Source organism: Globicephala melas, chromosome 3 (genome assembly GCF_963455315.2).
Source record: "Globicephala melas chromosome 3, mGloMel1.2, whole genome shotgun sequence".
NCBI lineage: Eukaryota > Metazoa > Chordata > Mammalia > Artiodactyla > Delphinidae > Globicephala > Globicephala melas.
In genome coordinates, this window is record NC_083316.1 from 36912109 (window position 1) to 36940051 (window position 27943).

At 36.5% G+C, this 27943-nt stretch overlaps 1 protein-coding gene across 1 annotated transcript in view; it reads left to right on the forward strand.

Annotated features, from left to right (window-relative positions):
- Positions 1 to 13187, forward strand: part of MRPS30 (mitochondrial ribosomal protein S30) — a 63884-nt gene extending 50697 nt beyond the window's left edge. Inside the window, exon 7 of the transcript XR_009563372.1 lies at positions 13120 to 13187. The gene's annotated coding sequence lies outside the window, so the exon portion shown is untranslated. The remainder of the gene's footprint in view (positions 1 to 13119) is intronic.
- Positions 13188 to 27943: the final 14756 nt, after the last annotated feature.

Genomic DNA, 27943 nt, shown 5'->3' on the forward strand with positions numbered 1-27943 from the left:
TTTCCTTTCTTATTAGAGAAAATTTAGAAAATACAAAAAGGAGAAATAAGAGAAAAAAACCCACTTTAAATATTATCCTTCAAAGGTCGTGTCTTTTAACCTTTACTATATTTTCTTCTAATGTTTTATCTATGTTCACCTTTAGGGATTTTCATAGGTGTATATAAGCAATATCAAATTCTATTTAGTTTTCTTTTTACCAGTACACATCATATTTTGCTGTATTATTATAAATTTCTCAGAGATACAGTTATGAATATCTGCAGAATATTTCACTGGTTTAATATCCCATAATTCATTCCATTATTACTCTGATTAGACAGTTAAAGAACCTCTAATCTTTCGTTATTTTGTGTACAGCTTTGTATTTCTATCATTGACATGTTGCATTTCTCTATGATTCTTTTTTTTTTGTAAAGTGATGATTTAATTATTGTTTTCAGATTTTGTGATTATATTCCTAGAAAACACAAACTTATCAAAAAATTATATTGACATATTATGGAGAATTGTACAGAATTATACAGACAAAATTCACTGAAGAAAATGAAAGAAGACATAATAAATAGACTGATGGTTTGTTTCTCTGGATAGAAAGATTCAATAAAATACAAATACACATTATCTTTCCATTGTTTCTTGTTTGTTTGTTTGTTTTAACGTCTTTATTGGAGTATAATTGCTTTACAATGATGTGTTAGTTTCTGCTTTATAACAAAGTGAATCAGTTATACATATACATATGTTCCCATATCTCTTCTCTCTTGCATCTCCCTCCCTCCCACCCTCCCTATCCCACCCCCCTAGGTGGTCACAAACCACCGAGCTGATCTCCCTGTGCTATGCGGCTGCTTCCCACTAGCTATCTATTTTATATTTGGTAGTGTATATATGTCCATGCAACTCTCTCACATTGTCACAGCTTACCCTTCCCCCTCCCCATATCCTCAAGTCCATTCTCTAGTAGGCCTGTGTCTTTATTCCCGTCTTACCCCTAGGTTCTTCATGACATTTTTTTTTCTTAGATTCCATATATATGTGTTAGCATACGGTATTTGTCTTTATCTTTCTGACTTACTTCACTCTGTGTGACAGACTCTAGGTCCATCCACCTCACTACAAATAACTCAGTTTCGTTCCTTTTTATGACTGAGTAATATTCCATTGTATATATGTGCCACATCTTCTTTATCCATTCATCTGTTGATGGACACTTAGGTTGCTTCCATCTCCTGGCTATTGTAAATAGAGCTGCAATGAACATTTTGGTACATGACTCTTTTTGAATTATGGTTTTCTCAGGGTATATGCCCAGTAGTGGGGTTACTGGGTCATATGGTAGTTCTATTTGTAGTTTTTTAAGGAACCTCCATACTGTTCTCCATAGCGGCTGTACCAATTCACATTCCCACCAGCAGTGCAAGAGTGTTCCCTTTTCTCAACACCCTCTCCAGCATTTATTATTTCTAGATTTTTTGATTATGGCCATTCTGATTGGTGTGAGATGATATCTCATTGCCGTTTTGATTTGCATTTCTCTAATGATTAATGATGTTGAGCATTCTTTCATGTGTTTGTTGGAAATCTGTATATTTTCTTTGGAGAAATGTCTATTTAGCTCTGCCCATTTTTGCATTGGGTTTTTTTTTTTTTTTTTTTTTTTTGCGGTACGAGGGCCTCTCACTGTTGTGACCTCTCCCATTGCGGAGCACAGGCTCCGGATGCGCAGGCTCAGTGGCCATGGCTCACGGGCCCAGCCGCTCCACGGCATGTGGGATCTTCCCGGACCAGGGCACGAACCCGTGTCCCCTGCATCGGCAGGCGGATTCTCAACCACTACACCACCAGGGAAGCCCAGGTTGTTTTTTTGTTATTGAGCTGCATGTGCTGTTTGTGTGTCTTGGAGATTAATCCTTTGTCAGTTGCTTCATTTGCAAATATTTTCTCCCATTCTGAGGGTTGTCTTTTGGTCTTGCTTATGGTTTCCTTTGCTGTGCAAAAGCTTTGTAGTTTCATTAGGTCCCATTTGTTTATTTTTATTTTTAGTTCCATTTCTCTAGGAGGTGGGTCAAAAAGGATCTTGCTGTGATTTATGTTATAGAGTGTTCTGCCTATGTTTTCCTCTAAGAGTTTGATAGTTTCTGGCCTTATATTTAGGTCTTTAATCCATTTTGAGCTTATTTTTTGTGTACGGTGTTAGGGAGTGTGCTAATCTCATACTTTTACATGTAGCTGTTCAGTTTTCCCAGCACCACTTATTGAAGAGGCTGTCCTTTCTCCACTCTATATTCCTGCCTCCTTTATCAAAGATAAGGTGACCATATGTGCATGGGTTTATCTCTGGGCTTTCTATCCTGTTCCATTAATCTATATTTCTGTTTTTGTGCCAGTACCATACCATCTTGATTACTGTAGGTTTGTAGTATAATCTGAAGTCAGGGAGCCTGATTCCTCCAGCTCCATTTTTCATTCTCAAGATTGCTTTGGCTATTCGGGGTCTTTTGTGTTTCCATACAAATTGTGAAATTTTTTGTTCTAGTTCTGTGAAAAATGGCACTGGTAGTTTAATCGGGATTGCATTGAATCTGTAGATTGCTTTGGATAGTAGAGTCATTTTCACAATGTTGATTCTTCCAATCCAAGAGCATGATATATATCTCCATCTATTTGTATCATCCTTAATTCCTTTCATCAGTGTCTTATAATTTTCTGCATACAGGTCTTTTGTCTCCTTAGGTAGGTTTATTCCTAGATATTTACTTCTTTTTGTTGCAACGGTAAATGGGAGTGTTTTCTTAATTTCACTTTCAGATTTTTCATCATTAGTGTATAGGAATGGAAGAGATTTCTGTGCATTAATTTTGTATCCCGCTACTTTACCAAATTCATTGATTAGCTCTAGTAGTTTTCTGGTAGCATCTTTAGGATTCTCTATATATAGTATCATGTCATCTGCAAATAGTGACAGCTTTACTTCTTCTTTTCCAATTTGCATTCCTTTTATTTCCTTTTCTTCTCTGATTGCTGTGGCTAAAACTTCCAAAACTATGTTGAATAAGAGTGGTGAGAGTGGGCAACCTTGTCTTGTTCCTGATCTTAGTGGAAATGGTTTCAGTTTTTCACCATTGAGGATGATGTTGGCTGTGGGTTTGTCATATATGGTCTTTATTATGTTGAGGAAAGTTCCCTCTATGCCTACTTTCTGCAGGGTTTTTATCATAAATGGGTGTTGAATTTTGTCGAAAGCTTTCTCTGCATCTATTGAGATGATCATATGGTTTTTCTCCTTCAATTTGTTAATATGGTTTATCACGTTGATTGATTTGCATATATTGAAGAACCCTTGCATTCCTAGAATAAACCCCACTTGATCATGGTGTATGATCCTTTTAATGTGCTGTTGGATTCTGTTTGCTAGTATTTTGTTGAGGATTTTTGCATCTATGTTCATCAGTGATATTGGCCTGTAGTTTTCTTTCTTTGTGACATCTTTGTCTGGTTTTGGTATCAGGGTGATGGTGGCCTCGTAGAATGAGTTTGGAGTGTTCCTCCTTCTGCTATATTTTGGAAGAGTTTGAGAAGGATAGGTGTTAACTCTTCTCTAAATGTTTGATAGAGTTCGCCTGTGAAGCCATCTGATCCTGGGCTTTTGTTTGTTGGAAGATTTTTAATCACAGTTTCAATATCAATACTTGTGATTGGTCTGTTCTTGTTTTCTATTTCTTCCTGATTCAGTCTTGGCAGGTTGTGTATTTCTAAGAATTTGTCCATTTCTTCCAGGTTGTCCATTTTATAGGCATAGAGTTGCTTGTAGTAATCTCTCATGATCTTTTGTATTTCTGCAGTGTCAGTTGTTACTTCTTTTTCATTTCTAATTCTATTGATTTGAGTCTTCTCCCTTTTTTTCTTGATGAGTCTGGCTAATGGTTTATCAATTTTGTTTATCTTCTCAAAGAACCAGCTTTTAGTTCTATTGACCTTCCTATCGTTTCCTTCATTTCTTTTTCATTTACTTCCGATCTGATCTTTATGATTTCTTTCCTTCTGCTAACTTTGGGATTTTTTGTTCTTCTCTCTCTAATTGCTTTAGGTGCAAGGTTAGGTTGCTTATTCAAGATGTTTCCTGTTTCCTAAGGTAGGATTGTATTGCTAAAAACGTCCCTCTTAGGACTGCTTTTGCTGCATCCCATAGGTTCTTGTTTGTCGTGTCTCCATTGTCATTTGTTCCTAGGTATTTTTTGATTTCCTCTTTGATTTCTTCAGTGATCACTTCGTTATTCAGTAGTGTATTGTTTAGCCTCCATGTGTTTGTATTTTCTACAGGTCTTTTCCTGTAATTGATATATAGTCTCATAGCGTTGTGGTCGGAATAGATACTTGATAAGATTTCAATTTTCTTAAATTTACTGAGGCTTGATTTGTGACCCAAGATATGATCTATCCTGGAGAATGTTCCATGAGCACTTGAGAGGAATGTGTATTCTGTTGTTTTTGGATGGAATATCCTATAAATATCAATTTAGTCCATCTTGTTTAATGTATCATTTAAAGCTTATGTTTCCTTATTTATTTTCATTTTGGATGATCTGTCCATGGGTGAAAGTGGGGTGTTAAAGTCCCCTACTATGAATGTGTTACTGTCGATTTCCCCTTTTATGACTGTTAGTATTTGCCTTATGTATTGAGGTGCTTCTATGTTGGATGCATAAATATTTACAATTATTATATCTTCTTGGATCAATCCCTTGATCTTTATGTAGTGTCCTTCTTTGTCTCTTGTAATAGTCTTTATTTTAAAGTCTATTTTTCTGATATGAGAATTGCTACTCCAGCTTTCTTTTGGTTCCTATTTGCATGGAATATCTTTTTCCATGCCCTCACTTTCAGTCTGTATGTGTCCCTAGGTCTGAAGTGGGTCACTTGTAGACAGCATATATATGGGTCTTGTTTTTGTATCAATTCAGCCAGTCTGTGTCTTTTGGTGGGAGCATTTAATCCATTTACATTTAAGGTAATTATCGATATGTATGTTCCTATTCCCATTTTCTTAATTGTTTTGGGTTTGTTATTGTAGGTCTTTTCCTTCTCTTGTGTTTCTTGCCTCGAGAAGTTCCTTTAGCATTTGTTGTAAAGCTGGTTTGGTGGTTCTGAACTCTCTCAGCTTTTCCTGTTTGTAAAGGTTTTAATTTCTCCATCAAATCTGAATGAGATTCTTGCTGGGTAGAGTAATCTTGGTTGTAGGTTTTTCCTCCTTCATCGCTTTAAATATGTCCTACCAGTCCCTTCTGGCTTGCAGAGTTTCTGCTGAAAGATCAGCTGTTAACCTTATGGGGATTCCCTTGTGTGTTGTTTGTTGTTTTTCCCTTGCTGCTTTTAATATGTTTTCTTTGTATTTAATTTTTGTTAGTTTGATTAATATGTGTCTTGGTGTGTTTCTCCTTGGATTTAGCCTGTATGGGACTCTCTGTGCTTCCTGGATTTGAATAACTATTTCCTTTCCCATATTAGGGAAGTTTTCAACTATAATCTCTTCAAATATTTTCTCTGTCCCTTTCTTTTTCTCTTCTTCTGGGAACCCTATAATTCGAACGTTGGTGCATTTAATGTTGTCCCAGACGTCTCTGAGATTGTCCTCAGTTCTTTTTGTTCTTTTTTCTTTATTCGGCTCTGCAGTAGTTATTTTCACTCTTTTATCTTCCAGGTCACTTATCCATTCTTCTGCCACAGTTATTCTGCTACTGATCCCATCTAGAGTATTTTTTATTTCATTTATTGTGTTGTTCTTCGTTGCTTGTTTCCTCTTTAGTTCTCCTAGGTCCTTGTTAATTGTTTCCTGCATTTTCTGTATTCTATTTCCAAGATTTTGGATCATCTTTACTATCATTATTCTGAATTCTTTTTCAATTAGACTGCCTATTTCCTCTTCATTTTTTAGGTCTGGTGGGTTTTTATCTTGCTCCTTCATCTGCTGTGTGTTTTTTGGTCTTCTCACTTTGCTTATCTTACTGTGTTTGGGGTCTCCTTTTTGCAGGCTGCAGGTTCATAGTTCCCGTTGTTTTTGGTGTGTGTCCCCAGTGGGTAAAGTTGGTTCAGTGGATCGTGTAGGCTTCCTGGTGGGGGACTAGTGCCTGTGTTCTGGTGGATGAGGCTGGATCTTGTCTTTCTGGTGGGCAAGTCCACGTCTGGTGGTGTGTTTTGGGGTGTCTGTGGCCTTATTATGATTTTAGGCAGCCTCTCTGCTAATGGGTGGGGTTGTGTTCCTTGCTAGTTGTTAGGCATAGGGTGTCCATCACTGTAGCTTGCTGGTCGTTGAGTGAAGCTGGGTGTTGGTGTTGAGATGGAGATCTCTGCGAGATTTTCGCCATTTGATATTACGTGGAGCTGGGAGGTCTCTTGTGGACCAGTGTCCTGAAGTTGTCTCTCCCACGTCAGAGGCACATTACTGACTTGTGGCTGCAGCACCAAGAGACTTTCATCCACACGGCTCAGAATAAAAGGGAGAAAAAGTAGAAAGAAAGAAAGAGGATAAAATAAAATAAAGATAAATAAAATAAAGTTATTAAAATAGAAAATAATTACTAAGAACAAAAAAAATTTTAAAATAAAAAAAACAAAGAAGAAAAAAACAAACAATAAAAACGGACAGACAGAACCCTAGGGCAAATGGTGAAAGCAAAGCTATACAGACAAAGTCTCACACAGAAGCATACACATACTCACAAAAAGAGGAAAAGGGGAAAAAATAATGTATCTTGCTCTCAAAGTCCACCTCCTCAATTTGGGATGATTCTTTGTCTCTTCAGGTATTCCACCGGTGCAGGGTACATCCAGTTGATTGTGGAGATTTAATCTGCTGATCCTGAGGCTGCTGGGAGAAATTTCCCTTTCTCTTCTTTATTCGCACAGCTGCCGGGGTTCAGCTTTGGATTTGGACCCGCCTCTGCGTGTAGGTCACTGAAGGGCATCTGTTCTTCGCTCAGACAGGACCAGGTTAAAGGAGCAGCTGATTCGGGGGCTCTGGCTCACTCAGGCCAGGGGGAGGGAGGGGCACGGAGTGCGGCAGCAGAGGCCAGCGTGACGTTGCACCAGCCTGAGGCTCGCCGTGCATTCTCCCTGGGAAGTTGTCCCTGGATCCCGGGACTCTGGCAGTGGAGGGCTGCACAGGCTCCCCGGAAGGGAGGTGTGGATAGTGACCTGTGCTCGCACACAGGCTTTTTGGTGGCGGCAGCAGCGGCCTTAGCGCCTCATGCCCGTCTCTGGGGTCCGGGCTGATAGCCGCGGCTCGCGCCGTCTCTGGAGCTCCTTTAAGCGGTGCTCTTAATCCCCTCTCCTCGTGCACCAGGAAACAAAGAGGGAAGAAAAAGTCTCTTGCCTCTTCGGCAGCTCCAGACTGTTTCCCGGACTCCCTCCCGGCTAGCCGTGGTGTACTAACCCCTTCAGGCTGTGTTCACGCCGCCAGTCTTCTCCCTGGGATCCGATGGAAGCCCAAGCCTCAGCTCCCAGCCCCGCCCACCCCGGCGGGTGAGCAGACAAACCTCTCGGGCTGGTGAGTGCTGGTCTGCACTGATCCTCTGTGCGGAAATCTCCCCGCTTTGCCCTCTGCACCTCTGTTGCTGCGCTCTCCTCCGCGGCTCCGAAGCTCCCCGCCCCCCTCCGCCACCCACAGTCTCTGCCCGCGAAGGGGCGTCCTAGTGTGTGGAAACCTTTCCTCCTTCACGGCTCCTTCCCACTGGTGCAGGTCCCGTCCGTATTCTTTTGTCTCAGTTTATTCTTTTTTCTTTTGCCCTACCCAGGTACGTGGGCAGTTTCTTGTCTTTTGGGAGATCTGAGGTCTTCTGCCAGCGTTCAGTAGGTGTTCTGTAGGAGTTGTTCCACGTGTAGATGTATTTCTGGTGTATCTGTGGGGAGGAAGGTGATCTCCGCGTCTTACTCTTCCGCCATCTTCTCCCTCTTCTCTATGATTCTATCTATCCTTAGGAAAATAAACCCTATCAATAACCTTGTAAACAAATTTTTCTCAAATGAAGTTCAGTGGAGTTTTCCAGAGATGGCAATGGAAATTGACAAAATTTCTTATTATTGAATGTGGAGCTATATGGTTTAGAGAAATCATATTAGATATAATTGATTTAGTACTTTAAGAGTCGATATTTTTCAGGAATTCCCTTGTGGTCCAGTCGTTAGGGGGGCCTGGGTTCGATCCCTGGCTGGAGAGCTAAGATCTCAATGTTTATCAATACCCAATTTGAAAATCATTATCTGGAAAGTTATATATAAAGCAATGTAACTTTAACTAATGACAAACATTACATGAAAACAGTGCATTTCCTAACTTAAAAAGTATATGTGATTATAGTTTTGCTAAATGCCTGATGTTGAATATTGTCATGTGAGGAATAAAGTAAATTCCAGCGAAAAGAATATTGGAAACCAATTCTGTCCCTCATCTGCTCTGCAATCTCTCCACGAAAGGACCAGTCTGGGACACGATGTCGATGAAATGTAGACTGCTGAACTGCATTTCCTTTTGTGTCTGGGGCACTGAATCCAAGCAAGGTTACACTGTTATTTGTTGAAATAATAGCTGCAAACGGAGAAAGTGCTATTGATCCTTTCATCAATAAATCACGAGTAAACAGTGCACGCTCCTTGAGCTGCTAGGGGAAAATTATATCTCATTTCCTGTTTGCCTCCTCAAGTAGCGCGGGATCATTCACTAAATAGGCAAAAGAGAAGTTTCAATTACGAGTTGACTTCTAACATCTTCAGAGAAAATTTTCTATGAGTTCACTTCTCATGACAAACAGGCTTTAATATAACTCTTCCTTTTCATTTCTCCTCCTCTTTTCTTCCTCTTCCACCCCTCCTCCTCCTTTTCTGCTTCATTCTCCTTCTTTATTCTTCACTGAACACTGCTTTCTTTGGAGGAATACAAGGAGACATTTCTGAGAATAAAAATCAGTTTTTAAAGAGAAAAAAAAACCAAAAAAACAAACCCAACCCTCTCCCCTGTGCTGTCTTCCCTGACAATGCAAATTGAATCGACTTCTGAATGTCTGTCAGCACTGGGTCTCAGGTGGTATTGGGGTTGCTAAGCCCTGACGAGTACACAGCACTACCACGGCAGATGAAGGATCCAGGACAGACTTTAACAGTAGCCAGTGAGGGGCACGTAGACATTGCAGGTTGTCGAGGAGAATTTGCCTGTTCAGTAAATGCAGCCGGTGATTCAGGCAACAGTACCTGAGTGCTTGTCATGGTCTAAAGATTTCACATATGATAGGCCATTGGTTTTGACATGTTACAAGACACAGGTAGGAAGGGAATTTAAGAGCAAGTAGAGGAAGCCAACTCACCGGAACTGCGGTACAGCCAAAAGACTCCTGCATACAGGGAAAATAGAGCAAGGCCAAGTCCAAGCCTAGAGAAAATCCTTAGAGAAATATACACTTATGGATGTGTTCATTGCCCAATATTGTTATGCAAATTGTGCTATAATTGCATAAAGTTCTGCTGCCTATTTAGAAGTTTTAGCAGATTTTAAAGTGATTGCATCCTCAATATGATTAAAATGAAAATCTAATTAGAAATAAATGTGTGCACACTGATTTGGCAAAATATTTTAGTATAAATGTAATAAACAAGTCACAGTTAGTTCAGGTTCTGTGTGTGTCCTTCTGTACAAGAGTAATAAAAAAAGTCAGTTAAAAAGTTAGCAAGCTTTAGATAGACTCTATTATACCATTACAGTGTCAACCAATTTCAAAATGCGATTATATCTGCAAATGGAAATAAACATTAGAGGGTGATTAAATTAAGTGTAGTTACACATCTTTTGGTTATACAAAAATCAATTATGGAAGGTACAATAGTTGTATGGTGCACTGGAGTTTTATTTTCATACCAGTCTAATGTGTAACTGTAGATAAATTATGTCCCCAACATGAGTTATTGTTTTTGTGAAAAGATCCACCAACCAACTGAGCACCAACTTGTCAGAATCAAGGCAATGGTACTTTCATTACGATGAGTCACTTCTTAAAGAATATGGGCATTGGTAATTGCTAACACAGGTTTGAGTGATAATGAAAACTCTTGGTTACTTTGACAACATATTTTCTTTTATTCAATCAAATACTGACTATGTGGAAGAATCTAAGTATGCTTGGGGAGAACTGGGGAAAGTTTGTGGATGGATAGAAAAGGCTGGATATTTCCTACCATCAGAGTTTACCTATGTCCTTTATTTTTTAGAAAAGAAATGTGACTATAAATGAAATGTTACTGATGCTTCAGACTACGAATTTTGGTAGAAGAATGCTTAGTTTGTAATAAGAATTTTCCCCTACAAGATAGTCTTTCTTCCCCCTCTGCACCTTTAAAATAGAAGCAGTTCCTTGTTAATGTTCAAAAGTCAGTTAATATTTTCTAGTGGAGGAAAATAAAAATTGCCAGTGTCTGCAGAAAAGAGCAGTGTTATTTGTCTGAAGAGCTTTTGTTTTATTTATAGGCTGAGCAAAGAAAAAATCAAGCTAGAATCTTTCTTTTGGTAATTTATAAGTAAATATATGTCATCTTTTTTTTTTTTTTTTTTTTTTTTTTTGCGATACGCGGGCCTCTCACTGTTGTGGCCTCTCCCATTGCGGAGCACAGGCTCCGGACGCGCAGGCTCAGCGGCCATGGCTCACAGGCCCAGATGCTCCGTGGCATGTGGGATCTTCCCGGGCCGGGGCACGAACCCGTGTCCCCTGCATCGGCAGGCGGATTCTCAACCACTGCACCACCAGGGAAGCCCCTAAGTCATCTTTTAATAGTACGGCTAAATATTGAAAATGTTTCAGGCAAGCTTGAAACGATTATTATTTGTTGGGTGTAGGATTCTCAATTATATGTCTGTGTAATTGAGTTTATTGTGTTCTTTAAAGCCTCTCTGTTGTCAGTAATTAACTCAATCTATCCATGTATAAAAGAAATAGATTTAAATCTCCAATTATATTTGTGACTTTTATCAATATCTTATAATTCCATAATGTTTACTTTACATATTTTAAGGCAATACATTTATGTGTTTACATAGAAATGATTATTATCTTTTCCATTTTTATTATGTTATTTACTATCATTTGTTTATTGTTTATTATATTCTTGGAGACTATTTATCAATCTTCACTGTTAAACTTCCCACTTCATATTTAAGGAGTATATTGGAGCAAGCATCTAGCTAGATTTTGTTTGTGTTTACTGATTTTTTTAACTTATATATGTCATTTCACATTTTTACTTTATTCTTCATTTTCTGGAATTACTGTTATGTGTATGCTGGAGTCTCCCAAGCTATAATTTTTAACCTTGTTTTTAAAGTTTCTATTTTGTTATGTTTTTAGTCTACATTTTGGATGAAGTTTTCTACATCTTTGAATTTACTAATTTTCTTTTTACAATACTTCAGGTTGGAGTTTACCTTATTTTAAGTTTCCAGTTTCAATGAATTTATTTGATCATTTCTTAGTATTTCCATTTTGTTTTCACCCATTCTTGCATAATTTCTTCATGATGGTTTCATAATTTCTTATTCATTTTGATGAGCGCTATCTCTTCTTTGTGCTCGGTAAGGATGCTAAACGTTCATATTTCTAAAAATATTTTCAGATTGCCTTGTTTTCATTTTATTTAGAGTAAATTTATCAGCTATTTTTTAAGGTTGTAGGCTATCTCCCTATTCATTATTTAGAGGCTTATAATGAGTGGAAGATTTTATTTCTACCTCACCTGCTTTTACCCACTTCTTATTGGCAGTTTTATAATTTTCTCCATCCAAACTCGCTAGAACTCTCAGACCTGAACTAGGTCTTGTATTTGTGACTCAGGGCTTCTGTTCCTCAGAGATTCAGGAGCCCTGGAAACTAGTCACTAGCTAGGTGAGAATATGGCCCATGTCCTGACCTCTAGGCTGCACTTGCTTGCTTCTACTTTCCTTGCTTAATCTAAGTTTTAACCTCTGGCAGAGTTTGGTCACAGACTGGGACAATTGACCAAACCTTGAGTAGGATGAAATTTGTTTTATTGCCTAAGCTGGCATGGATCACTTTAAGTTTCTCATACTTGCCGAGTTGGGAATTCCCATCTGGCCCTGACTTCTTACAGATGCTAAACTTGGCTGGCCCATGTTTGTGTTTTGACTCCATACCTATGTTACAGAGATGGTTGTCTTATTTCAGATCTCAACTGTTTCTTTTAATTTTCTCTCTCTTTTTTTTTAATTGGTATCTTCCACTGCTTTACATTAGAAGAAACAGGTCTCAAAACATGGAGCTATAACACTATATTGTCTTTAGCTGCACTGTACAATATAGTGGCCATCAACCATATGTGGCATGTTAAATTAAAATCAATTAAAATTAAATAAAACAAAAAATTCAGTTTCTCCATCACATTAGCCACATTTCAAGTTCTCAATAGTCCCATGGGGATATTGGCTACCATTTTGGATAGTACAGATGTAGCCTATTTCCATCATTGTAGACAATTCTCTTGGGTGCTCTGTCTACAGTATGAAGCTAAATATTGAAAAGAAGACAAAAAAGGCTGCAGATATTTAACCTGTTATGAGGTTGTTGGAAGCCCTGAAGCTTACTAAATTATTGCAACAAGACATACATAGACTCTTCAGTAATAGGATTCTGAGACCATGTGCTTTATTGTCAACAACATGTCTGTAGTTGCCCACTGTGAAGTTTTCTCTGAAGTATAATCTTCTGATTTTGGAACCTGAAGACCTGGGTGCAAGTTCCAGTCCTGCCCCTTGCTAAGAATGTGATCTATGGTTATACACCTAACTTCTCTGAACTTCCATTTTCTCATTTGAAAATTAGGATAATAGTTATTTTGCCAACTCTGTGTGATTTTTGTAGTATATTAAGGTGTATTTCAGAATTAATTAATAGGTGACCTTTTTATATTTAAAATTTTACATTTCTTTAAATCTTGCTTTTTATTGTTTCTTCTCAAGTAACATAATGTTTATTCTATTTTATTTTTATATTAGAAGTATCCATGTCTAATTACATTAATAGAGACGATTTTGAGTAATAAGAAAATTATAACTTCCTTCCCAAACAGGTACGCCTATGGATTAGAGAGTGCTAATGACGGCATTCCACTGAAGAATCTTCCACTTCAGGCCTAGTGAATGAGGTATATATATTTCTGAACCTTAATGTAATAAATTTCAATCTGTAGTGTTATAGCAATTTTAGCACCTATTACACAATATGACTCACTTTTATTAGACATAATCAGGCAAACCATGAAGCAGAGTGCTGAACCCATAAATAAGATTTGACTCTAATATTTCTATCCATCTCCATAATCAAAGAGTAATCTTCATATGTGTGCAGTTTAGTCAGTTTTTTTTTTTTGGTAGAACATCTTAAGGGAAACATTTTTATCAAGACCCTTAAGTTTTAATATAACAGATTTTCAATATTGAGATCTACATAATAATTGTAAAATTTCTATATTAATTCCTGAATCATTTCACTTACTTGTAGGAAAGGCAATCTCTAATTGTACAATAAAACGCTAATGTTGAGGGGATGTAAGTAGTTAAATAATGGCAAATTTTTAACTGTTGTATTTTTTTCTACTTAAAAGAAAATATGTCTATTCTTATAATTGTTTGGTCTAAATTAAACAATATTTATTTCTCATATATGAAATTGAGACATGCATGTTCTAAAATTCATCATTTGTAGCCTATTTTAACTGTCACAGAAACTCTTCAAGGTAAGTGTTTATAACAAATGAGGTGACTGAAACGCAGAAAGTTTACTTTTCTGAAACTGGGTTTTCAGTTCAAGCTCTACTCTGTATCTGTTGTATTTCTTGTAATGAGGCCCAAAACAGAGTCCTAATTATAATATTGGTTATCTGGTTCTTACCCCACAATGAAGGCTTCTAATGTTTACATTGACTGAATTTTTTATTAGCCCTTTTGGAAACCTATTTTATACTCTTTGTTAATGTGACACCAAATAACTGTTTTTTGGAAACAACCTATGGACAGTGAATCCTTCCCAGAAGGCCTAAATATTCTCTGTTAAAGTAATCTGTAGCTTTTTCTGGACTATGACACATTTTCTGTAGAATCTTATTTTATAATCCAGTTTTAGCCTGTGTTCTGTAATTGTCCATTCACTAATGATGTCTGTATCATAAAATTATAATTATGAAGTTAACATCTAAGTTTTAGCTTGACAGGGAGCTAATTATTATTTATAATAGTGGAATAGTGTAAATAATAGTGGAATAAAGAAAAATACAAATTAAACATAGATATCTATAGTAAAATGTTGCAATATATGCAGAGAGATAAGAAATATGACCTATTTGTTTCATTTATTGGAAACTACTAAATCAGTAAAACCTTGGGAAATTTAGTTTTCTATAAAAATGATTTTACAAGTTTTCCGGGCCACTGACAATGTGTAAGGTGAACTTGCACATTCATTTTGAATGTATGACCCAAGTTGTTCCTTTGAACTCAGATTGTAGTAATGGGGCATCTACATGGAAGATTCATGCAACTGTAATGTGAGGCTGAAATGAATTTTAAAAGATTATCTATTCCTATTCCCTTTTCTTCTCATTTTGGCTGGATCATTCCAGGTGCATAAAGTTTTAAGGCAATCAGAGAAGGAAGCAGCCTTTTACTAACTCTAGTAAACTTTATCTTGCTGTATGCTCTATTTTAAATTTATATCAGCCCTACTGGAGACAGCTCATAGGCGAATTATGAGAACAGTAAGAAAACTTGAAACTATATCAAATGAGGACAGTTGGAAGAATTTTTAGCTAATTAGCAGCATAAGCAATTTCTAAGCATTTGAACAGATGTGAAAGAGAGAAGGAGAGGACTCTTGTCTTTTAAGAGTTACCTATGCTAATGGATAAAAATTGCAGAAAGACAGATTTCAGTGATATATTGAAAATAATTTTATAGCAATCGTTGAGTGTTTTCCATATTTGAAGGTGATATTGTAGAAGGAATTAAAGCACTAAATGGGTGTTGGAAGATGGCTCCCATATTGTAGACAATACATTGAACCTCCGGGAACTTAATTTGTATGACCTAATAATTATGTCAGAGATGGAACTTAAAACTAGGTCTATTTGAAGTCCAATAAGTATGGCATTGCATCCAGTTTCTGATGCTCAGAATTTTAGTCAATGACCATCCCTTCATTTTTGCATAGGAGACAACTGAGTCCCAGATTGAGGTGAGAACTTGCCTAAATTTACATGTAAACAAAGTTTATATTTGGGTATGGCTCGTATAAATGGCAAGTTATTAATATGAATTTGTTTGCAAAGATGGGATGAATTATAGATGAAAAATTCTCAAATATTGAAGCAAGAAGACCTGCAGAGGTCATGTGTCCCGTGTAAAGCTCCCTTCTGTAGCTTGCTTGACAAATGGTTATTCAGCTAGAGCTTAAAAACTCAACTTTCTGAATATTCCTTTTCATGTTTGACAGAGAGCATTGTTATATTGAACTGAAAAACTGTCTTCTTTTCTGGTCCAACTTCTATACTTAGAAACAATAAAGAATAAATTTGTGGGCTCCCCTGGTGGCGCAGCAGTTAAGAATCTTCCTGCCAATGCAGGGGACATGGGTTCAAGCCCTGGTCCAGAAAGATCCCACATGCCACGGAGCAACTAAGCCCGTGAGCCACAACTACTGAGCCCGCGTGCCACAACTGCTGAAGCCCACGCACCTAGAGCCTATGCTTCGCAACAAGAGAAGCCATGGCAATGAGCAGCCTGCGCACTGCAACGGAGAGTAACCCCTGCTCACCGCAACTAGAGAAAACCTGAGTGCAGCAACAAAGACCCAATGCAGCCAAAAGTAAATAAATAAGTATCTTCACTATGATTAACTGTTTGGGTTTTTGTTGTTCTTGTTGGTGTTTTTGTTCACTCAATTTATAGTTGAAAAAGTTAAGACTCAAGTAATAGAACAGAAGTACATATCTTGGGAAACTATATTAGTTTTTGAATTATTCCTGTGCAAAACAGAAATTAAATAACAGAAAGTGCACCAAGGGAAATTTAACTTCGTGAATTGTGAAGTAGGAGGTGAACAATGCTTCCTTTTTACCACCAGAGGTCTTCAAAAGATCTATAATAGCTGCATTTCCTCCACCTGAGGAAGAAAAATCTCTAATGACAAAGCTGACAGAGTCTTAGCAAATAATATACTCAAGAACTTAAGTAATTATTAGTGTTCTCTAGCCTTAAGGCTAAACATTTCCTCTAGGTAGAATTCAGTCCAAGAAAACAAAAAACTAATAACCAAACCCTCAAATGCAGAACAATTAAAATGTATTATTTTATATTTTAGTTTGATTTATTGCTTAATCATCTTAGTTCCTGTTGGGGAACTTCTGATGCTAATTGCAATGATTAAAAACAATATTACATGATTATCAATATTACATGAAAGTGGAAACCCACTATGATTTACATATGTTTAAGAATGTATTATATATTACAAATGTGAAAACATCCTAATTTTGCTTTTCAATTTAAAGGTTAAGGGACAATGTGGCTTAATTCCTTTGATTTATTCTAAACCACTGGGGAGCAAAGCTAAGCAAAGATTTTTGTTTCAACTTAGAAAAACAGCTACCTGTTTGGATTTTAAAAGAAAGAAAATGACGTTAGATGAACTAATGGATCCTGTAATATGCATAATAATTTGAGTAACAGTTGTCTAATTTCATTGGTACTTTGTATTTCTTATGCTGATTACTATTTAATTCAATATTTACTGAGAGCTTACTACGTGCCTGCCATTTTACTAGTGATGGCATATATAAAAATTGCAGTCACACATGATCTTGTTCTCAAGAAATTCACAGCTTAGTGCAGGAAAATAGGCAAAGAATTACAATTTAACTTTATAAATGCCACATTAGAAAGATGATCATAAGGGCAATGAGAACCAAAAGGTGGGCACCTAACTCAGGGAGAATCAGAAGATTTCAACAAAAAGCAGATACACGAACTAGGTATTGAAAGATGAAAAGCAGTCACGTTGTTTAAAGTAGGGGGAAGGAGAGCAGTGCTTCATGGAAGAGAAAAAATATGAGCAAAGCAAAGTGAAGGCAGAAGAGAATATAACATATTAAAGAATGATGGGAAGTGGTTGAAGAAGTATGCCTCGATCTGTAACCCAGGCTAAGCTTTTTGCTTCCTACACGTCAAATGAAATCGAGAAATACATCCTCGATTGTTTTATTTTGAGGGTAAAGAAAGGGCTAAGGTGAAAACATTCTTTTTATTTATTTATTTTTATTTAATTTAGGCTACGTTGGATCTTTGTTGCTGAGTGCAGGCTTTCTCTAGTTGCAGCGAGCGGGGTTTACTCTTCGTTGTGGTGCGTGGGCTTCTCATTGTGGTGGCTTCTCTTGTTGCGGAGCACGGGCTCTAGGCGCACGGGCTTCAGTAGTTATGGCTCGTGGGCTCTAGAGCGCAGGCTCAGTAGTTGTGGCACACGGGCTTAGTTGCTCTGCGGCATGTGGGATCTTCCCGGACCAGGGCTTGAACCCGTGTCCCCTGCATTGGCAGGCGGATTCTTAACCACTGCACCAACTAGGGAAGCCCTAAGGTGAAAACATTCTTAATTCTTGTTTGCAATTTTAATCATTAAGCATGTAAAAATAAATAGAGGTTCCCTAATCAGTGTCCAAACAAAATTGAAAACATAAACTCACACAATGATCTGAAAAACAATTTAAAAGTTGTTTTTCTTTTTATAATCTAACCCCCCCATCTCCTGATTTTTGTTTTCTCATGAACTTTTTCATCTCCCCGTTCCCCCTTGCCATAGGTTGGCATGCTTCATTTTTTTTTCTTTTTTTAAGTCTAGTGAGATGGGGGCAGTAGAGAATGAGGCATGTCTGACTTGGAGGAGAGGGGACACTAGATAATGTGGGTGTGTTCAAGGAAATGTTTGTGTGTTTAATGTTTTTGTGAGGCAGGAAACAGGAAGCATAATAAAACCATTCAAAATAGAAAGAAAGCAATATATTTTAATTATAATTTATGGTCATAACAGTACTGCCCCAAAGGGACTTAATTCAACCATCCTCTTCACAGACATTGGACACAGCTGCTGTTGTCTTTGGTTTTGATAGAGTAAAACTGTTAAAGAAAATGCTGGATTCTAGAGTTTGAGGGTTTACATTCCTGCTCTTTGCAGGATTCAATACAAATCTCTCTATTTAAATTTGAATCGGAAACAAAACAGACCGGAAACTCCTAGCCTTGCATTTAATCTTCCTCTGCCGAATTCGTTTGTTTTGTGGACTCCTCTTTGTTTCACTCCAGTGCAGGATCTCCACGAGACCTCTCATGATGGTTTGCCATCTATCTCCCCAGGCCCATTCCTTTCCTGGCTCCACTCTGCTCCAGTTGTACCAAATTTCTGTCATTTTCACATGTTGACATTTTAGGGAAGCTTCTGGGCTTTTGCACAAGTTGTTCCACAGCCTGGACATCATCTTTCTTTTCTCCCATCCTGTCTGTCTATACAATAAGACAATGATGAACTGAAGAAACTACAGTATAACAAAAAGATTTTCTTTGATAGTAGTTGTCTCTTTGCACATCAAATTCTTCCTAAATTATGAAGGGCAAGGCTCTTATGTTTTCACCGTGATATCACCTGCCTTAGTGAGTATATTTGTGTTGAATAAATGAATGAAGGAAGAGCTGTAGGGAGATAAATGGATACTGAAATAATCACATAAATTATGGAACTATTTGGATCAATTTTTTAAAACTTGATAACAGGTTAATTTCAAATCATGGTGTTTCAATATAAATAATCTATGTATCATTTGCTTACTATTACCTTATGTTTTAATTTTTAAATACCAAAGAAATAGATTTCTCACACTTTTCCAGGGTAGTCTGTTATGGCATTTGAATACAAATCTTCCCTACAATTTATTTAAGCCTGTTTGTTTCATCTTCGTGCTCTCACTTTTTCAAAGGGAAATATATTTTGTTATTTATTACTAGATTAAGCACCTGTTGAACGGAGAGTAATGGATATCTCTGGCAAGCTCTTGAGTCTTGTTAATGCTTGAGACAGGAAACAAAGGAAAAGATCCATTTTTTTCCTAATATGCTTCAAGCAATGAAAATGCATCAATACACGTTTTACACGTTTGATCTCAACTGTCAATGCCTCTTTCCCGGGAAGCCACCTCTACTCATTTTGTTCTTGGGGAACAGCAGTGGGTCAATACTTGACTAAACATTCCGCAGAGAAGTTAAAGACCTCTGTGATGCTAATTTTCACTTCTGGACTTCGTTATAGAGACACGCTTTCTTTTTAGTGTCACTTTACTTATTAACCAGTATTTGTGAAGAATCTCACTTGTAGACTTCATGCATTTGGAATGTTGCTTTTGAATAAGGAGGCTGAAACCTTTATATTAGCCAAACAGGAAGTTGGTGTGGTATCAGCCTCTTCTAGTTCTTCCTTTACATCTAACCTGGCATTTGATAACGACACATTTAAACATGTTGCAGAAGCATTTAAACTCGGAAAAACATACCAGGAAAAACATAGCAGAAAGCACTGCAAGCAAATGAACCAGTACCATGTTGCGCTTCATTGTTACTAAAGAAAAACTTTAAATTTGAACTTCTTTCCTACTGTTTATACCATGATTTAATTTTTGAAAAATTTGCTACAAATTGATTTTTAGTTATATATGTCTGGAATTTGCAAACTACTACTGGCACCACCGAATCCAGACTGTCCCTTGTTTTTGTTAATACACTTTATTAGAATACAGCCACTCTCATTTACTGTCTATGGCTGCTTTTGTGCTATAACAGAATTGGGTAGTAGTGATAGAGTCTAAAATATTTATTGTCTTACTTTATCCAGAAAAAGTTTACTGACCCCTGATCGTAGTTTATGATACTTAGTACAATTTTCTTGGTCAGTATGATGTTATTTTTTACTACTTTTTCTTCTTGGGTAATGCTGTAACGAGATTTATGTTATACATTAAAACTTTACAACATACATTAAAAAGTGGAGATATAAATTTGTGTGCATTGAATAGAAAATAGGTTAAAATATGTATAGGAATTTTTATAAGATAAAAGCAAAATTGATAAAAGAGATGAAATAAAGAAATTATGAGCAGAATGAATATAAATATCATTACAAATATCTATCTGTCAAATAACCTGTTTTTAAGAAGCTTTTTTACTCTGACATTGTTTACTATCCATTTCTCAGGAAATAAAGTTTCTAATTAGAAAAGAGTTAATACTACCTGTGAAAATTGATATACTTCATCCATTTTAGGACAGAGAAATTCTACCAAGGTCAATTACGATAATTTCCCCTTCTTAAGCTCTAACATTGTTATTTGTGTCATTTGTACTGCAGTTCCCAGTAATTAAAACAGCAGGTTACAGATGGGTTATTTTGGCATGGGCACACTCATTTTCTTGCCCCCAGGTTAGATGGACATTGTCTTCTGTAGGCACTGCCCATTGTCCCTCGGCAAGACTCCCTCAGATTGTCCTTGGACGAGAAAATCAGCCTAAATAGATCTCTTTTATTTGTCTCATAAGTCTTTCAAACAAACTATATTAGTGACTGCCAACTGAGTTGTTCCAAACAGGAAAAACAATCTTATGCTTTTGATGTCAACCCAACATAAAGTTAAAAAGAAAGAGGTTCTGTTTTTAAGAGAAGATTTTAAAAGAGTTTCTTTGAAGTCCATATTTATCTGTAAACTTTTGTTTTTAGGTTGACAAAGAAATCACATTCCTCTGATAACTCTCTAGTTAATGTACTCCATAGCAATACCTGCCTAAAGAGTGGTAGTTAGGAAAAATTTAAGGAAGAAAGATGAAAGACGAGAAAGTTTCAAAACAATATACTCATATGTTTTGGGGATGGGAAGGCAGAGTATCAAATGCCCATTTACTCACTTACTTAAGGTTGTGTGGAAAGATCTTAATACATACTGCTTACGTCTCTTAGATGATCTAATGTTTCTGCTCCTTTCCATAATCAGAAACCATTTCTTTTTTCTCCCCCCAAACCATTGAGTAGAAACTCAAATGGGATTTTCCAATGCATGATGGAAAATTCTATTTTAAATCTTATGATTTCTATGTGTTAAATGTGCAGCTTAAATTACACGTCAGTACGTTTGAGTTGTCACAAGTGCGTGGCACTGACCCAAGTTCCTTTAGACAGGTTTCTTTGTTGAGAATTCCTGATGTTCGAATTAATCGGTTGCCTTGGTTTTAGATGTTATATATAGGATGTTATATATAGACTATATAGGAATATATTCCTCCTTTGAAACAAACACCCAATTGTGAGAAAAACCCTGTTTGTATCTAGAAAAGATGGGGAAATATCCAGATCGATATATCTGTGTCTCAAAATCAGAGGATTAAAATCAATGTAGTCATAAATACCTGGATGCTGTGTGATATTGTTTTGAGTAATAAAAGGGAGGGCAGTAGAAAAACTTTTTTGGTTTAGCTCTAAACTTATCAGTGTTTTGAAATTTAATTTCTTGAATTATTTTTGAAGAACTCAAGTTAGGCCTCATCTAAAGATTTACCATTAATTTAGACTGGAGCCTAATGCAGCACAATGGAAAGCATGGTATGCAGATATCAATTAGCACATCTTGTGTCCACCCCCTTCCAGGTGTTCAGATAATTAACTCCATGAGTTGGTTCAACATTTTTATCCCATTGCTGACTATCAAGGAACCGAGGCCTAGGAAGAGGGTATAGTGTTTGCCCAAGGTCATGCAACTGAGATGCCATGGAGCCAGGGCAGAAAGGCAGGTGCATCTGATTTCAAAGCCAATGCCTCTTCTGTCCTGTGTTGCCTTTTACAAGAATGTGTTATCAACATCTAGAAATCTTGCTTATAAAAATCCCCCCGGAGAGTTTAGAGCAGATACATATAAATTCATAGCTGGAATATATATTCTCTACATATACATAAGTAGATGAAAAGGAAATTTTCAAATATACTTCAAATTACCTTCAATAAACTTTCTACATGCAGCCTTTGGAAAAAGCAGGATCTACCATTTAACAGAAATTGTTGACTTTTAGAAGAGTATGGCATTTTCAACTCATATTCAGTGTGTTCTCCATCTGACCTCTGAATCCTTGCCTGTTTTTCGCTTAACTTGCCTTTCTTCTTTTTAGAAAAACAATTTCCCTCTAATGGATTTTCTTTTAGGGTTGAAACTCAGTTTAATAAGAATCAGACTCTCAGAGCTGCAAGAGACCTTAAGGCAAAATTGAACCTCAACCATCATTTTACTGATGAGTAAAAAGCTGACAGTCAGTGAAGTGAAATGATTTATCTAGTCTACAAGAGGGATCCAGGCCTCCTGATTCTCAACTCAGTGGAATTCTGTGACACACTGCATCTTAATGAGATGCTCAGAGATCAAATAATTTTGAAGTTGATCGACCCTTTTTTTTTCGGTATTTATTGACCAGGTTGATTTAAAGCCATCATTACTAATTCATTGTTTGAATGCTATTTTTAATCTAAAGGCCATTGTTTGAAATGCTATTTTTAATCTAAAGGCCATGGAAAATTGAAAGATGGCATATAATGTAGGAAAGTAGATATTATTATACTTCAATATAGACTTTAAGCTGCCTTACCAGCCTTACCTTTCACCCATTTTCCCCTAGTTTATTCTAGAATTTGTCATATAGTTCATGCCTCCATGATTTAGCCCCTTGTGCTCCTGCATCTGGAATTCTCTTCCATATCTTGACTATCTGGAGAAATTCTACTTATTTTTCCTTTTGCATATCTTAACGTTAGCCACACCTTCCTTTGACCTTGGCAGAATTAATTTTCTACTTGTCTGTGCTATCATATCAGTTTGTGCCTTTATTGTAGTATTTATCCTTATTTTATTGCCATTATTTCTTCACTTATCTTTCCTCCTCCAGACTGGAAGCTCCTTGAGGGCAAGATTTTTTTCTAATCACCTTAGTATCCCCATGACAACATAATGTTAGACACATAGTGGGAGCTGCAAATACATTTCTCTTGAATGAATTACTTGCACATCATGGTCTTTCAAAGACAATGCCCTAAAAGAAAAAGTAAAAGTCTAAAAGTTAGGGCTGTACGTGAGGTCACTTGATCTGATAATTATCACAAATTTTGCTGTCATTCTTACAAGTTGAATTCTGTCTAGTCACAAGGTTTGAAGCTATTGCTTTATTTTCAGTGGTCTGTGTTTTCAGTTCCTTTTTTAGTAATAGAGATTTATATGTCCCCAATCATAATTTCTTGCCTAGTTGTCATTATTGCTAATGACATTAATTTAGCCATCTCTTGACTCAAGAATAAGCTTCTGACTGCTCCTTCTAAGTTGATATAAGAAATTAAGTCAATGACAAGCATAAGTTACAGGCCTTTACATCACTTCAATTTTGGTAGAACTGAGGTTTAATATATTACACACATACATAGCACAAATCTATTATAAATAAAATGTAACTGCTCATATTTATAGAATAAATTCACATACAAATGATTTGCAGAAAGATATGTTTTTCTCTTCACTATCAATAAGAATGAAAGAAAGCTAAACTTCAGCTGTAGGACATTAATTCAATAGATTATATTTGTTTATTAGCACAAATGCATTCATCAATTTAGCCCCGCAGCCCTAGGCATGATTAATAAGACACTGGGCTCCTGAAGATGGTGTCTTCTGGTCCATATATAGCATTACATAACGCACAGCTGTTGGTGATTAATCACAGTTTGTAATGGCTAGTGAGTTCATTCTGTACTCCTTAGAAAAGAAAAAATGCAATTTGTGTGTGTGTGTGTGTGATCTGAGTAAACAAATTTTGAACAAATGTAATGCTGATTTATCAGTTCCCAGTTCATTAATGGGGAGCTTTTCCTTTCCCAACGATTGAAATCAGTGAAACATCTGTCAAATTATAGTTGCATAATCTATGAGTGAAACAATGCTTAGGTGGTATAAATGAGCTACTTCCTTAGAGGTTCTCAAATTGTGCAAGAGGCAGGTGCTCAAGTGTCCCAGAATTCAGGATTCTTTAAATGAAATATCTAATAGATTTGCTATTTTTCTTTGCCATTTCAGTGAGTACAAACATGATCTACCATTTCAATAGCCCTAGTGGAAACCAGATTGTGGACTTAGGTTTTATTTAACTCTCCTTATCTTCACCCTACTTCACTGCCAGCACCCAGATTGTTATGTATTTGTGCATTACATATAGCTAAGTTAGAGGTATCCTACCTAAATGTTTTGATTAATATACTAATATTAATACTGTATTTCTTTCCTCTTTTTCTTAATGATGAAGTAGTTCTCTGACAAATCATCACTTTTATTCAGGGGAAATGCATACCCTATAGTTAATTAAATGCTATTACAAAATGCATCATCTTCCAGTTAATTCAAGGAATTGTTACAGTCCTTTAGTAGAAATTTTATCCTCTGTTTTGAGAAAAGTTTCTGTGAGTGCCTGAAACAGGTTCCTGCTGATAACTGAAAATGTGTTCCTAAATGTCCCCAGCTTGCCAGATTAGGTACCTACGTCATTCAGTTCTTTCTTTCTAGCTACTTCTATTCACTGTGAAATTTTTTCCTGTAGAAAATGAGATGTTATGCTGCTTTCACTGAAACATCATATAAGTCAAGGGAAACTAGTGCCATAGGATAGGTTCCCCAAAAAACAGACCCTGAGCCTCTGAGATTTATGTGCAGGGGATTGCTCTGGGGAATAAATAGGAAAAATGATTGAAGAGATGTTGAGCAGGTTAAGAACATGAGCTATGATGCAGTTGCAACATTGGCTTCGGACCATCTTACAGAAAGCTCTCCACCTGGGATGGCCCTTCAGAGTTTTGTGTTTTGAGGCAAGGAGCCAGATTTTATGCTCCCATCAGCCATTGAATGCAGGCCACCTTTGGGGAGAGGGTTGATTTTGAGCCAACCTGCTCTTTCTGGCTGAGGCTGATTCCTGGAGAGAGATTAATCAGAGAGCTGTTGGCCACCAACATTCCCAGCAATGGATGAAATGAGTGTTTCAGTCCCAAAGAGGAGTTCTGGGCAACACACCACAGTATCCACTATAATGAGATGCCTAACTTTGGTACCACATTTGTAATGCCAGTTGTGAGTGATGATTAACTTGCGTGTTGTATAGAACATTGAAACCATTTAAGCAAACTGTGGGTTGCAAGCAGTGGATAACATCCAAATTATTCTATAGCATGGTTATCTTTAGATAACTTTAGAAATGCTAGCCTCTAATTTCCTACTGAGACCCTAGGGAAGTTATAGTCAAGATTATCATTAGCTTTAATGACAATAATTTGTACAGAATCCCCTGTGTTAGACAAAGATAAAAACATCTCTGCATGTGAAGCTTTGAATATACCTTTGTTTATTTTAGCCTTTAAATGAATACAGAGTTGTTTTGTTTTCAGAGGTTTTATCAAAATGACATTGAAAAGTTTCACATTTTTGTTGCTTTATTCCTAATAGATTTTCAACTGTATTAGTACCAGATATGGGTATTTTAAAATATTTCTATTAATCTGGGTTAAAAATTATAAGTAAAGAATTACTCTGACTACTAAATAAAATACTATGATTAAATTCTAAGGGTTAAAAAGATCAATTTTGAAGCTATGTTTAGAGTGAAAAGGATGATAGTAGCTAAATGATGTAAATTTTTTTTTTTTTTTTTGCGGTACGCGGGCCTCTCACTGTTGTGGCCTCTCCTGTTGCAGAGCACAGGCTCCAGACGCACAGGCTCAGCGGCCATGGCTCACGGGCCCAGCCGCTCCACGGCATGTGGGATCTTCCCGGACCAGGGCACGAACCCGTGTCCCCTGCATCGGCAGGCGGACTCTCAACCACTGCACCACCAGGGAAGCCCCAATGATGTAAATGTTGATATTTATTGACACAATTGTTGCCATAGCAAAAATAAATCCAGATGTGTGGTGATTATATAGGAGTGGCAAAGTGACATAATTGAATCAAGTACATAAAATTTGCTGGTTGAATGAACAGGTCAATTTGCATTTAACAGTAAGGGATCAACTGGTATTTGGAATGAGTATTGGTGACAGATGGTGTAGTTACATAGTCCTGTTTCAGTCAATTAACAAGTAATTGACAGATATACTCATGGTGCTGAACAATTATTTGAATAAAAATGTTTAGGACTGTTTCCTAAGCTTCAAGGTTTACCAAATGTAATTATAGTTAATTCTTTACATAAATTCCACTAAATAAGTTAGGATATTCACCAATTCAGAATGCCAGTATTGTTTTAACCATATAATTAACTCATTCTCATGGTTTGTTTGCTTAATGGAATAATTCATCTGATCTTGGTCTCTATTAATACTATTTCTTTGTCCATCAAAATGATAACCCTAACAAAATGAATACTTCTATAAAGTAAACATCAATTTTATATAGTAAAAGACCCAGCTAAATAAGACATTGGATAAAGAGAAATGGCATAATAATCATACTCAACTTAAAGTTTTGATTATCAGTGGACACTGCCCTCATAGAATTTTGTACTAGCATGTTTAGGTTAACTTATTATTTAAGCTCAGGATATATAATTTCATCTGTTTTATGTTTTCCTAGAGAAAAATGGTTCCTAGGCCATATATTATACCCCTATACTCAGAATAGGAATCAGGTAACTATAGATAGATAGATAATAGATAGATAGGTAGATAGATAAAGATACATTCTTATGAAAAAATATGGATGACTGATAGAGAAAGAAAAATATCTTAAAGCCTATGTGGGTAAAATTTGTTAAATTTAGCTGACAAAGACATTGAGATATGTCCCCCTTCCTCCACCCACAAAACAAATAGAAAAGTTGAATAAAATATCAGAGCATTAAGAAAGTTAAACTCAAAGTTACCAAGTGGCAGAAATGTTGAGGGTGCTTATAGCTGAAAAATTAAGTTGTAGACAAACTGTCCCAGCCCATGGGGATATTTGAAGCATGTATTCTTAAGAGATGGTTGGTGTTTAAAGGTCAGTGAGCATTGATCATTCAGGGCCACAGGACTGACAACTTTGAATTCTAAAAAAGAGAAGTGTACAAAAAAGTAAAAGACAAAAATTCTAGAGACTATACATACCTACACATAAGGAAATAAAAACCTCATGTGGGTTAAACAATATATACCTGCAGAAAATACTAGTCAAATACAAGCCAGATTTAATGAAATCACTCAGAAGGAAAGAATTATATTGTATTATCCATCATTCATCAAATTCAAACTCAGGCAAGAGAGAATTGAAAAGAGACACTATTCTAATATTGATGAAAAATGTTCCAGATTGAAGAGAAATGTAAATTTTCAGATTGGAAGAAAACATCTCAAGTCCCTATAACCAGACACTGTGCTCTGAAACTATAAGGTATCAAAGATAAAAAAAGATGTGAAGAACCTGGAGAGAAATGACAGATAAAGAGACATAATTCAATTGCTATAATATTTCTCATTAGGAAAAAATAGATGTGTGAATACAATGAAATATTTTCTAATTGCTGGGGAGACATAGACATTCATAAACATAAAAACAAAATTAAAATGGTGTCCATAGACCCTCACTGAAAGACATACTAAAGGATATACTTCAGCAAGAAAAAAACTTAATTCATAAGAAAAGTTTGTAAAGCAAGAAAAAATAGTGACCAAACCAATTGACCTAACAAATTTAAAAATACTAAAATACTAATATCACTAACAATAACTACTTTTGGAGGGTTTAAAAACAAGGTGGAACTTAAATACTGAAT